A 12701-nucleotide genomic window follows, 5' to 3' on the forward strand; every position below is an offset into this window, starting at 1 on the left:
ACCAGCCCAGGGTGGCAGCTGCTTCCAAGAAGCAGGTTTTTATGTTTCATGCCTTTGTGGAAACCAGTTCCTGTAACTGCTGCTTCCTGTCCCCATGGGGGCTGCTGGAGGCAGGGGCCTTGCTCCGCTGTGCCTCTGCCCTAGTCTACAGGCTGAGCTGCAGAGAGACTGCTGCTCTGTGACCCTGTAGGAGTAGGGCCTGGGAAAAGCAACTGGACGGATCCACAACCCTTTTCTGGTTTGGCCAGATGGTGCTGTGCAACTGAAGTACATCCCATGGATCATAAGGCCAGCCTGCTGCCCGCCAGAGCAGATGGCGCGAGAGGCCTGCTCAAGTTCGATTTTTCCCAGCTTTGCAATGGGGAAAACCACATTCTGGAAGCAAAGAAGGTTATTAGAGACATGAATGTTATGTAACACCTTGCTTGTGCCAAGAATTGGGCTACAGGGCCAGCCAGAAGGCTGAGTTTGGAGAAAGATCTCATTTGTGCCCAGAGGACAGAGGACACCCTCCCTCTTTCTTCCTTCCAAGAGTATCCCTTGGGCTTCCAGAGTGTGCCAGGCTCAGGAGTCCCATGGCTACACAGCTGTGCGTGAACAAGATGGATGCTTGTCTTGTTCTGTTCCCCAGGAACACAATCTAGGAGACAGGGCACTGCAGATACTCAGGCTGTTTTATTTATTTATTTTTGTTGCATTTTTTTTTTTTTTTTTTAATTGTGAAAGGCAGAGTTTTAGAGTGAGAGAGAGGGAGGGAAGGAGGTCTTCCATCCACATGTTTACCCCCAAATGGTCATTACGGACAGTGCTGGGCCAGTCTGAAGCCAGGAGCCCGGAGCCTCTTCCGGGTCTCACACATGGGTGCAGGGTCCTAAGGTTTTGGGCCATCCTCAATTGCTTTTCCAGGCCATAAGCAGGGAGCTGGGTGGGAAGCAGGGCTGCTGGGATTAGAACTGGTGCCCATATGGGATCCTGGCTCATACAAGGTGAGCATTTTAGCCACGAGCCTACCGCGCTGGGCCTGGACCAGGTGTCTTTGTGCTTTTTTTTCCAGAACTGTTGGCTACTCTGCTGCTTGTCTCGCACAATAACATTTAGAACTGGTTTTCCAGAGCGGATGAACCACACGAAGGGATAGCCCCTGCAGCAGAAGGTTTTTCCTAGCAAAGTCTGGGCCATCAGTACCCACCTGAATGGCAGACAGACAGTGGGTGTGGCATGGCGTGGCATGGTGTGATGGCAGGGAGGGTCAGAGTTAAGGCCTTCTTTCAGGCTCTGGGCTTTTTACAGGAAACTCCGAGAGTGTGTAATCTCCCTAGAGGCGTTGAGGCAGCTGCTGGCTGAATGTGGGTCAGCTCTATTCATAGCTGTTCAAACTGCCCTGGCTGTGTTTTTTTGCTTCTTTCACGCTTTTTATTTTTTATTTTTTTAAAAACCAAACATGCAAGTGAAGCTGGAGCTGTGACCCTAGCTCTACCCCAGGATGTTGGGGAGACTGGAGGGGGGCACTCAGTAAGCCAGAGGCATCTCACCTTGAGGGAGGACAGGGCTACAGAGCTGAGCCCTGCCATGTGGCCGATGGCTTGGGCCAGGGGCTAATGGTGTTGGTCTGGGGCCTGGGAGACTGCATGATGAGAGGGTGAAGCTCCAGATCTAGCCAGACTGAAAGGATGCCCCTTGCCCAGGGAACCCCAGATATAGAGTTCTTGGCCCAGGGTCTGCCCTGCTGTGCTCAGATGGGACACGGCTCCCAGTCGAGAGCACACAGATAAATGGCCCATTAGTAGGTAGAACTGGATCGGGAGGACATGCTCAGGCCTTCCTCCCAGAGCCCATGGGCAGCTCAGTCCCTGGGTCTCATGATGGGGGGCAGTTTCTGCTACATCAGGCCCCCTTGCACTCCTGGTGGAAATGGAGCAGAGCTCGGGCTGGATACTCAGAAGGGGCCTCTGGAGCAGAGAGCCCGAGCAGTAGGCAGGGCAGGCTGGGATGGGGCAGGGTGGGGCAGGGTGGGGCGGGGGAGTTTGTCTCTGAGATGGGGTGGATGGGCACCAAGGCACCGGGGGCCTTGTACTCCTCCTGGACTCTTCCCTGCTCCCCTCGACCCCACCTTCCTACTAAGCGACACAGGGTGGGAGGCCACATGGCACAGAGCTGCTGCTCCGGCTGGAGCAGTGTCCTTTGGGAGGACCCAGGAGGACAGCGCCTGATCCTGACTTACATAGGTGAGTGCAGGTAGGCCCTTCTCTCCCAAGGAGCCATGGTGGACATCGTGTGATTTGTGAAAATGCCTGTGTGACTGACCATGGAGTTCATTAGGAAGTTGATAAAAATCACACCGGAGTTCTCTGTAGTTTGATTACACTCTGAAAAGAACAAATGGGCACCACTTCTCAATTGCCACATAGATTCAAATGTGAAAAACGCTTTATTAGTGGCTTAGTAGGTTAAGCTTCTACCTGTAGTGCTGGGCACCGGTTCACGTCCTGCCTGCTCCACTTCCCATCCAGCTCCCTGCTTAAGGTTTAGGAAAGCAATGGAGGACGGCCTAAGTCCTTGTGACCCTGCACCTATGTGGGAAACCTGGAAGAAACTCCTGGCTCCTGGCTTCAGATAGACTCAGCTTTAGCTGTTGCGGCCACTTGGAGAGTGAGCCAGCAGATGGAAGATCTTTCTCTCTGTCTCTCCTTCTTTCTGTAAATCTGATCTGCCTTTCCAATAAAAACAAATAAATCTTTTAAAATAAAGAAAAGTCTATCGTTGGACAGGCAGGTGAAAAGGCAAAGGGACTGTTTCCGGGGAGGGGACCCTGGCGGGGCCTGTGTGTCAGGTTCCTGGGAGTGAGCTGCAAGGCAGGTGGTCTCACAGACAGTCCTGGGTGCTGAGTCAGGGAAAGGGGCAGATGGAGTGCCATTTCCAGAGCTCCCGCTGCCGGCCCCTTCCCCCCCAGCTCTTCTCTTGGGTGGCTGGGATGGATATGTAGATTCTCTTTCCCAGAATAGGATTGAAAGTGACAGGGACTGCTTCATCAGAGCACATCTGGGGCCACTTGGGTTTACTTGCTCCCAGCCTCTGCACAGCTGCTCCTGAGACCCTTCGTCCATTCCAGGGAACACACCAGGAATTGCTGTGCAGCTTGGGAATACATCTGCTCATGCTGCACACTGAACAATTCTAGAATGCTGGGATGGAGTGGGCAGGGGATTGCCACTCAACACAGGGCTCTGAGTGGGAGGTACTACTGCAGAGTTCTATAAGCAGCTAGAGGTATGTGGAAGCTACCAGGAAACCTCAGTCCTGTTCTAGCTGGCTTTTGCTAATCCAGCAATGTTGCTTTTTGCCAGTTGCTAATGATGAGGGCAGTGGCCTTTGGGTGGTAGGACCTAGGCGCCGCTGGCTGGGTTTTATGACCTGGACAAAGCCAGGCAATTGTCCCCAAGCCAAGAAGGAAACTGTTCTTAGGAATACAAATCTGAACAGCTTGGGAGGTCAAGGGCTTTCGAGAGAGGGCATCTGAGGGTGGGTGGATAGGAAAGCAGACACATTTGATGCATGAGCCCAGGTGGTGCGTGAGCCCAGGTTTTGCATGCATGCCAAGCTGCCTGCTGTACTCTCAGGCTCAATGCGCTCAAGGGATCGGGTTTTATTCTCTCATGACGATCCTCTCACATGCACGGGCCCTGCCTGTGTCCATGCCTTATGTTATGTCAACTTCGTCCTCGGGGGACCTTGGACCAAGGCTCATCTGTGGAGTCCCATTTTAGACAGGAAGTTGGCACACAGAGAAGACCAGTAACTTGTCCAAGACCTCACAGCATGTAAGCAGTGCAACTGGGACTTGAATCCACACCCTCTGGTCTTATTTCCAGCCAGGCTAACTGACTAGTGGTCAGTGCTTGCTGCTTTGGGGATGTCAGAGGAGGGGCTGTCCCCCACAGCCTGAGCTAGCTGTCTTTCACCCCTTCCACATCACATCCTCCCTCTCTCATTTCCCCTCTCCTCTCTGGCCCCTCCATGCCAAGCAGTCTTGTCCTGGGATGGGTTGGGGGGAGGGCTACTTCCGAGACTCCCCACTTCTCCCATGCAGCCACACTAGGTCTCCCCTTTTCAGGTTTACTGCTTGCCAAAAAAGCTTGTGTAGGCTGACAGCACTCCTTTCATAAAATTTAATATCTGTTGGCCACCCTTTTTGCACTAGGGCCCATGGCCAACCCTGGGATGTGAAAATGAATGTGCTGTGCATCCTAACCTGAAAGAGCTTGTGGCCTCTCTGGGAGACACGGGCAGAGGTGAAACTGGGTGCTCCGTGGAATAGCTCCCATGCTTCTTGTGCAAATGAGCCTCCTGGGCACTGGGCTGCAGTGCTAGGGCAGGAGTCAAGGCTCTGCCATGACCACAGCTCCCACATGCTGCCTGGCTGAGGGGAACAAAATGCAATGATGGGAAGCCATGCCTGCTGCTGGGTGGAGGGGAGCTCAGGGTAGAAGTGTGGGCCTGGGAGGGAGCAGGCTTCAGTCCTGAGCCAAGACCTACCTGACGCTTTCGGGTCTGGACTCTTCTCTCTGGAGGCCAGGTGGAGGGGTCCCTGCTGGCCCTGCTTCTCCCTGGAGCACTTGTTTTCCCTGTTCTGCCTACCTGTCTCTGAGCAAGACTCTGGCTTCTGTGGAGTGTGCAGGTTTGGTGAAGAGGTGAACTAAAGATCCCTCCTGCTCTGACGTGTAATGCTCAAGCTGGCAGAGGAGCTGGGAGACAGAAGGAACCCGGGAAATGCTGCAATTCAGTCCCTTTGTTTTGTTAATAAGAACAGGGTGGGAGATCATTTTCTCAAGATGACATTGTGGATCAGGAACCAGACCCCAGACCTTAATGTTCACAGCCACCAGGCCTCGACTCCCTCCACTGGGGATATGGCTGTCAGGAGGGTCCATTTCATGAGAACCATCCCTCTGTGTGCCACTGGAACCCTGCCTTCCCTGGTCCCTGTCATTCAGAACCACACAGTTAACTTCTGTGGGAGTACTTAGCTGAGCCCTTCAGTGATAAACTAACAAAGTATCCCAGGCTGCCACACTGTTGTAGAAGGCATAACTAAGTCTGGGTGATGATCATCCTGAAGAATTGGGAGTAAACACAGCTCCTTGCCCTGTTTTAATCTCAAGTGATTGATGCTGGTGCTACAGCTTCCCTGATTCTGAACTTGCAACACAGTGCAAGTGGCCCTTGGCCACCAACTGCATTTGCTGAAGGTGGCATTGACCTTGGATGCTGGGACCCTTTGGTGGTAGGGATGCACAAACAAGCACCGTGCTCCTACAAGCATTTGCACATGTGACTGTCACATTAGCACACATGCAGTTTCACATATACCCAGAGCTCAAGAATGCTCAGGAACAATGCTGAGTCTCATAGTGGGCACACAGGAAGAACACATTCAAAACCCTGAAAAACAAACTAACACATCCTGTGAACTGAAGTTGTGTCCCTTTGGAAAGAAGCCCTGTCTCTCCTCCAGAGGATGAAACCTGGCTTACCTCAACTGTTGCTTTAATTTATACCCAGTGCAGCTGGCAGATAGAAGGCCAAAGCCTGAGCTGCATGAATGCAGAACTTTGAATGTGTCATCAAACTTTGATGGTTCCTGTGATCAGAATGCTGTGGTCACATAAGCAGGTGCAGCAAGAATGCCAAGAAGGACAAAGCACGTCAGGTGTTCATTTGCTGGGAGGTAGCCACCTGTCCCCTGCTGGCCTTGGCTGCTGTCCAAGACAGTCCTTCTGCGGCAAAGGGATTAGCAGTCCCTGATTTCCCCAATTTGTCCAGCTAGGGACTGTGAGCTGGGGTTTTGTCTTCAAAAAGCCTCCCAACAGGGCCTTGCATGATAGCCTAGTGGCTAAATCCTTGCCTTGCAGATACCGGGATCCCATATAGGTGTTGGTTTGTGTCCTGGCTGCTTCACTTCCCATCCAGCTCTGTACTTGTTGCCTGGTAAAGCAGTAGCAAATGGCTAAAAGCCTTGGGACTCTGCACCCACCCGGCAGACTTGGAGGAGGCTCCTGGCTCCTGGCTTCAGGTAGGCTCAGCTCTGGGCATTGCGGCCACTTGGGGAGGGAATCAATGGACAGAAGATCTTCCTCTCTGTCTCTCCTTCTCTCTGTATATCTGCCTTTCCAATAAAAATAGTAAGTAAATCTTAAAAAAAAAAAAAAGCTTCCAGTTAGTTGGGAAGACAGAGGCCAAGCTGAGGAAGCTTTAGTTCTCATAGCAGGCTGAGTGAGATTTCCTCTGCTCTTTACCACCACAGTAGCACCTGTGAGCTAGCACCTGGCAAAATACAGTCCCAGAATGAGTGTGAACAGACGTGGCATGGTGCACCAGGTGCCCAGGGAAAGTAGGCAGTTCCGTGTTCTGGGAAGGTGGGAAGGGATGGCTGTGTGGTCTGGCCTGGACCTTGGGAGATGGCAGGAATGGGAAGCATCAGAATGGGAGCTGGTGGGGTGGGGGTGGGGGGAGGCAGAAGGAGCACTCACACACACACACACACACACACACACACACACAGAGAAACACATCAGTGGTCTCCCCAGGACTGTGGGTTTGATGTTAGGGAGCCAAAGAGACATGACAGTCAGGGCTAGGGGAAGGGGGTGGGTCACACAGAGCCTTGAATGGCAGGCAGAGACTTGAACCACACAGTGTGATGCAATTGGGGGCAAAGAAGAAAACCTTCCTGAGCAACAGGGATAACAGTGCCTGGAGGTACAGGGGAGGGGAGCTGGGAGTGCCTGGGAGGGGACACTGAATGGATGCTCTTTTGGTCCAGGTGGTCCCTGGGACATATGTCTTTCTTTTTCTCTACCTCTGTTGGAATGGACATGAAAATGAGCTCTGGAATCAAACTTAAGAAGATGGGTGTGGGTAGCAGAGCAGGTCATGACCATTGCTGTGGCGCAGTGGGCTAAGCTGCCACTTATATCTTGCTTTTGATTCAGCTCCTTGCAAATGCGTCTGGGAAAGCAGTGGAGGATGGCCCAAGTGCTTGGACTCCTGCTATCCAGGTGCAAGACCCTGGTGGAGTTCCTGGCTCCTGGCTTTGACCATGTCCAGCCTCAGCCACTGTGGCCATTTGAGCAGTGAACTAGCAGAGAGTGAACTCTCTCTCTCCCTTCTTTCCTCTTTGAAACTGTCTTTGAAATATATAAAACAAAATCTTTCATAATAAAAAGGAACATTCTGGGGCCTTCAGAAGCTGTTGGTCACTCCGTCAGTTTGGGAAATCTCATCCCAGCTACACTGTTATTTCCCTCCCAAGTTACAGAAGACCAGCTGGTGCATTCCAGAAGTGGGCTTCAGGTGTTTGATTCTGGGTCAAACCAATGTCAACTAACTATGCTTTTGCAATCCTGTCACCAGTCAACACAGGTGGCCTCATGGGAAGGGAATGTGTTTCCGGAAAGGGTGCCATTGGCTATTGAGAATCTGTTCACACAACACACTAGAGATGCTCCAACTTTTTTTTTTAGCATCCAAGTGAATGATTTCTCGCAGTTGCCAGAACCTCCAGGAAGAGTTGACCATTTCCTTAATAACTCATTCTTCCATACTATCTCTACACTTAGTCTTGAAACTCATTGCCTTTTTCCTCTGTCCATTGGCTTCTGGGAAGCTCGGAGGCCAAATTCTGGCCCACCTCTAACAAAGTGCACAAGCCCTTGGTGTGTCACTTGGGCCTAATTGGATTTTAGTGTTGCAGGCTCACTGTTCCTTTCTCTCCAGATGCCCTAAAGTTTTAAGATTTTGTGCCAAATTACGTTTTTTAAAAGCCACTGAGAATCATATAAATATGAAGTGAGGCATAAGAAATGAAAAGAATTGGAAGACACTTTCAAGAAAACATGCTTGCACTGTCCACTCCTTTTAGTCACAGGAAAGCAATGCAGACTTTGACAGCAGTGTGACCTTCACGCCTTAGTGAATGCGGGAGGCGGACAGGGAGGGCCTGGACTTCTTCAGGTATCCTGAAGTGACACCTCCTTTCTGCTGGCCCCCTGGACCTCCCAAATGGAGAAGAGCCTGCCAGATTTTCAGCATGGCATCTCCTGAGACCCCCTCTCTTAGGAATAGCTACTCCATCTGACTCATCTGGCTAACCCTGTCTTTCCCTAAGGGATTCTCTCCATCACCAACTGGGTCCACAGACCCCAGACGCCCCTGTCTCACGCCAACCCCACTGGGCAGAAGAACAAGGTGTTTCATAAAGAGCCTCTTTTAAATGAGGTGGCACTGCCCTGTCCCCTAGATCCAGAAGCTGTGCAGATGTAACCACTGCACTGTACTATCCAAGGAAGGGTAGGGAGAGAGAGAGAGAGAGAGAGAAAGAGAGAGAGGTTGGCAGGCCAGCTTCTCTCCAAGGCTGACTGATAGGCAGCATTGATCCAGCCCATCCACCTAGCAGAAGCTCTGTCATAAATTCCCAGGCTGGGCTGTGGGAGGGGCAGCAGTGAGGGCTAGAAGGTTTTCTTCCTGCTACCTCCACAGCTTCTGTGAAACCAGAGCACACTGCTGCTGCCCTGTGGCTGGGAGGCTGGGGTTCTGGGGTCTGCTTGTAGGGCCTCACCCTCACACAGCAGCAGCCTCTTCCTGGATTCCACCAACTTAGGTGGTGATTGTGGGAGGGTGTGAGATATACTCACTCACCCTTGTGTTGTGGCAGACACAAACCCTGTGGCCCTGTCAGGTGGCAAAGCTGGGCATGGGCTTCGGTCGGGGTCCCAGCTTGAGCAGCCCTATTGTCCTTGGCTCTCACCAGAGGCTCAGAGCTACACACAAAGAACTGGAGACCTGGGGAGTGTGGGGTTTCTTGGAGATCCTGAGAATGCCTGTGGGGTTTCTTGGAGGTCCTGAGAGTGCCTGTGCGGCTGAGAGCAGCACCTGAGGCTCCTCTGTGGCTGGAGAAACCTTCCCCTGAGCTCCCTGCCAGTCCTCATTGCACAATCCATTGTTCCTTCTCAGTATCTGTTTTTGTTGGGACTTGACACCAACGTGCGGCAGTATGTACTCAATGTCGGGATCTCCAGGGAGGGTTCTTCAGGCAGGCTCCCGCTGCTGATTCTGGGACCCCCACTTTGAGGACCCACTTTTCTGGTTCTAAAGCCTTGCTGCATGCCTAGAAAAGCATGTTCAGTGGTGCTCACTGTATCTTTTCTGATAGCAAAAAGTAGAACTCCATCCATCAGTGGAGGAGCATACAGGCAAAAGGGGCAGAGGAGGAGAGACAGAGAGGAAAGATCTTCCATCTGATGATTCACTCCCCAAGGGCCTCAATAGCTGGAGCTGAGCTGATCCAAAGCCAGGAGCCAGGAGCCTCTTCCGGGTCTCCCATGTGGGTGCAAGATTCCAAGGCTTTGGGCCATACTCAACTTCTTTCCCAGGCAACAAGCAGGGAGTAGGATGCAACATGAGGCTGCCGGGATTAGAACCGGTACCCATATGGGATCCCGGTGTGTGCAAGGCAAGCACTTTCTCCTTTTAAAATAAAGATGTATTTATTTATTTGAATGGATGAGTAACAGAGAGACAGGAGAGACACAAACACACATGCAGAAAAAGAGACTGATCCTTTATGTCCTGGTTTACTCCCCAATAAACCCCACTATCTGAAGCCAAGAGCAGGGAATTCCATCCGAGTCTGCCATATGGATGGGTTCAGAGACCCAAGGATCATCTTCTGCTGCCCTCCTAGGTGCATTAACAGGGAACCTGATGTGAGGTAGAGCAGCCAGGACTTCAATTCATATGGGATACTGGTGATGCAGGCGGAGGCTGCTGTGCCACAATGCTGATCCCAAAAATATGTATACTCAGTACAGATAGCTCAACAAAGAGGCAAGTGGTAGGCTGTCAAATGTTGGATGGTACCATTTTGCCAGTAAGCTTAGAAACAATTTTAGAATGCCAGTTCTGTGTTATCATTATAAGACGTGGGCTGGCTACACATTCAATATACCAACTACTTCCCCTGGAGAGGGGAACAGGGGCCTAGGATAAGAAAAGGGGACATGGGAGTTTCTACCTTGCCTGCTGGTTTGCTCTTTTAAAAACCCACTAAATAAAATATGATCATTCTTTATTTCAAAGACAGCTGCGGCTGCATTTTTTAAAAAGAATTGTTTGTTTTTATTGGAAAGGCAGATTTACAGAGAGGAGAGACAAAGATCTTCTGTTGGGTGGTTCATTTCCAAATGGCTGCAAAGGCTAGAACTGAGCCAATCTGGAGCCAGGAACTTTTTCCAAGTCTCCCACACGGGTGCAGGGTGCCAGAATTTTGGGCCATCCTCGACTGCTTTCCCAGGCTATAAGCAGGGAGTCTGATGGGAAGTGGAGAAGCTGGGACATGAACTGGTGCCCATATGGGATCCTGGTGCATGCTAGGTGAGGATTCAGCCACTGCATGGTTTTATCACTTTACTGTGTGTGATTTTCTGTAGTCTTTTAAATCTACTTTGAAAAAGCCATGCATGCTCATTGCAGGGTATTAGAAAATGTAGAGAAGCATAAACATAAGCAATTTGCATTCTTGCCACCTGCTTTCGTGGCTTGATGTGGTATTTCAGAGTTTCCCACTAGTCCATTGTTCTGAGCAGTGTCTGTTTGATTAGCCACGCACCAATGCATCTTGCACTGGTACTTGTACTACACAGCTCCACTCCTGGTCTTCCAGGGTTCTCCTCCTTTCACTGCTGTAAGTAACAAGGGGATAAACATCTGATACAATCAGCTTTGGGTAGGCTACTCTCTGGACACAGTGGGATCCTTGAACTTTGGGTCACAAAGCTGATGACCGATCTATCCCATGGTCCTGGGGTGGGGTGGCTTAGGACTGAGAGCTGGGGTTCTGGAAACCAGTTCAGGTCTGGAATCTGCAGAGGCCTGAGTCATGCACCTGGCAGGGTGAGCTGTAGCTCTGCCAACTCCCTCTGCTCCTATGAGATGCCTGGACAGCTGTGTGGGGTCTTGGGAGATGATGAGGTCTGGTCTAGATGGGACACTCAGGTATGGCGACAGCCAGGGTCAGTTAAGGTACAAAGGCAGGGACAAACCAAGCAAGAACAGCAGGAGGGCTTTGGAGGGCATGGTCAGCTTCCGGGAGCCAGGTAGGGAAAAGGTAGCACAAGTGCCATGGCATTAACTGTTTGTTTATTTATTTTTGCAGTTGAGACTGAATTTTTCATTCAACAATTTTTAGTAGCTTCGCTGAGTGGCACAATGGCAACCATCAGTCATAGAATGTTTTCAGCCCAGATAAGATCCCTCCCACCTATTTTCTGTTCAGCACCATCAACCTAATCGACTTGCTGCCCCTGTGACTTTGCTGTCACAAGGTGACAGCTTGAAGGCAGACGCTGGATCTCAGCTCTAGGAAGTGGCACAGCAAGATGTGTCCTGGGGCCAGAGACAACTCTGACCTTCAGAAAGTGGCCAGTGCATCTGCCAGTGCCACTGCTTGCTTCCTTCCTTCTCATCTCTGGGACAGCAGCTGGATACCTGCTTTCCCTACAGCCCCCTTGACTTAGCACTGCCCTTGACTTTGAAAGTGTGCTTGGCTGCCCATTCCTTGGCCTGGCAGTGTGGATATGTAAGGCTGGCAGGGGGAGGGGCTGTGGTTGTGCACTAAGGGCTGGGGGATGTGCAAAAGAGGGGCAGAGCCATCTCAGTAACAGAACAGGAGTCTGTCTCTTCTCTCCTGATGCCATCCTCCTGGTCCTGCCACGATGGTCTTCACAGGTCCTACTCACCTGAGACCCCAACCTGCCGAGCCCAGGAAGTGAGATCAGTGTGAGCAGATTGCCTATGTCAAGCTATTGGTCCTTCCAGCAGGTGTGTTGGGGATGTTCAGACTCTTTAAATAACATACAAATCCTTCCCCCATCCAAAAATAATACAAGCTGAATACTGAGACACAGCACATATAACACAAATCCAAAGTGAGCCCTTTGGCATGCTCTTGCCAACCTGTATTTTTTTCAGGGGTGCTGATTTCTGTGGCATTTTGTTGGCTTCAGTACAATCCCAAGAGTAGAGGGAGGAGGGAGCAGAGAACACCTTGATGCATCGGGCTCCCACGGGCCTGGGAGACCTGCGTCCTGGGGCTGCTGCTCTGCCTCAGGCTGCAGCTACAACTGTTCTTGGAGTTAGCTTTTCGCTCTCGCCAGAGAGCTCTCCGCCTGGGGCGTTCTCTGCTGGGTTGAGGGAGAGTCAGCCTGAGGCTATTTACAGTTAGAGACCCCAGAAAGGCCCAAGGAGGTTGGGTTGTGGTCTTGTCTCAGGATAATTCCTTGTCTCCAGAAGCCATTTCCACTCATTCCTCACTAATGACTCTCCCAACGGACCAGGGAGCTAGACAGCTCTCAGATGAAAAGCAGTCATGCATTCATCTCACACCTATCCTGTTACCTTGAAGTTCTTGGAGCCTTCTCCCAAAGGTGCAAATAGACTCTGTTCTTGTCTTTTGTGGTTTACAGTTGCCACAGGGGTTGGCTGCAGCCTCTGTTAGTTCTCTCTCTCTCTCTCTCTCTCTCTCTCTCTCTCTCTCTCTCTCTCTCTCTCAGACTACCGCGGGCTAGGGGCTAGAGAAAGGGAGCTGGAGCAGGGGCTGGCAGAAGGGGAGAGCTCTGCCAACAGCCTTCCTGCTGGTACTAGGGGAG

General features: G+C 51.3%; 1 protein-coding gene across 1 annotated transcript in view; it reads left to right on the plus strand.

Annotated features, from left to right (window-relative positions):
- The window catches only part of XXYLT1 (xyloside xylosyltransferase 1), a 156159-nt gene extending 149022 nt beyond the window's left edge, over positions 1 to 7137 (plus strand). The window contains exon 6 of the transcript XR_009245175.1: positions 6990 to 7137. The gene's annotated coding sequence lies outside the window, so the exon portion shown is untranslated. The remainder of the gene's footprint in view (positions 1 to 6989) is intronic.
- The last annotated feature ends 5564 nt before the right edge of the window (positions 7138 to 12701 follow it).

The sequence above is a fragment of the Ochotona princeps genome, chromosome 3 (assembly GCF_030435755.1).
Source record: "Ochotona princeps isolate mOchPri1 chromosome 3, mOchPri1.hap1, whole genome shotgun sequence".
NCBI lineage: Eukaryota > Metazoa > Chordata > Mammalia > Lagomorpha > Ochotonidae > Ochotona > Ochotona princeps.